Below are 1,335 nucleotides of genomic sequence, written 5' to 3'. Positions count from 1 at the left end.
CGCGGGCCTCGCCCTGTTGTGGCCTCTCCTGTTGCGGAGCACAGGCTCCGGACGCACAGGCTGAGCGGCCATGGCTCACTGGCCCAGCCGCTCCACGGCACGTGGGATCTTCCTGGACCGAGGCACGAACCCGTGTCCCCTGCATTGGCAGGCGGACTTCAACCACTGCGCCACCAGGGAAGCCCCCTGAAGCCAATCTTGATGAGCAAGATCTTAGTCTTGATAAGTAAGCTCTTTTGGTTGGCTCATAGTCTTCCAGGAGCAAGTATTTATTTCCTGGAGCAAGCAGATAAGACACTTCTGCTTCTTGTTTAATGTAAGGACAATATGCCCCATTTCAGCACTGTTTAACACAGGCACAAGAAATTATGCTGGTTTCTGTTCTCATAGGTGAGGAAGGAAGAACCTTACCTTTACTTTAATATCACATAGTTATTGAGTGGGAGCGACAGCAGGAAAAGGAGAGATGTTAGAACCAACAATGACAGAGCTGGAATGAGCAGTCAGATGGGAATTGTAGCCCCTCAGGCCAGTTCTCTGAATTTAGATCAAGTCAATTTCTGGACTCTTTGCCTGAATTCTAACTTGTGAATATTTTGTTTTAATGTTACATAAACTGTGTGTTCAGGAGGAGTTTTCCTGATGTTCTCAGTCTTGTGAGCCATGGAGGTAACTGGTCTCACCTCCTTTCCTCAAACTAGCACACATACACACACGGTTTCTCTTTTCTCCCCGCATCTCCCTTAACACAACCTCCATTTAGTCAAAAATTGACAAAGAGCAGTGAGAAAAACTAGGCCAGCTTCACAACACTCCGCATTGTTTTGGGACACAGGAGAAAACAGCACGCTTGTTAGCTTTAATCTGATGTGTAGTCGCATGAGTTGTTTCAATTCTTACAATATATTTTATGTATTAAAAATCCCTACACCTTAATGCAATCAGAATTTCATACAATTTATGACAAAGGTCCACAAGAATGAGCTAGATTTTGTGTTAAATATCACTTCAAAGTTCACAACAATCAGTTAAACAACGAGTAAAAATTTAAAGAAAACTTCATTCATCGGATTCCTCTTGGGAAAGCACTTTATTTATTGGAAAGAAATATTTTGATAAGCAGCTTGGGTTAGGAAGGTGGGATCCCAAGGATATGATTAAGTAGAAATCCCAATAATAATAGTAAACGGCCTTTTGTGGAGCCTGAATCCTGTTCACAGGAGGCTATTTGTTTAGCTGAGCTATGAATTGGTTTTATATGTGCCAGTTTGGGAGTAGAAACAGGAGGCAAGCAGAATTTCTCTGCATAATAGAGAGAGAAGACCCAGCTAGGCT

This window comes from Mesoplodon densirostris, chromosome 8, assembly GCF_025265405.1.
Source record: "Mesoplodon densirostris isolate mMesDen1 chromosome 8, mMesDen1 primary haplotype, whole genome shotgun sequence".
NCBI classification, from domain to species: Eukaryota; Metazoa; Chordata; class Mammalia; order Artiodactyla; family Ziphiidae; genus Mesoplodon; species Mesoplodon densirostris.
The sequence above is the reverse complement of the archived record's forward strand: the minus strand, read 5'-3'. Positions refer to the sequence as shown.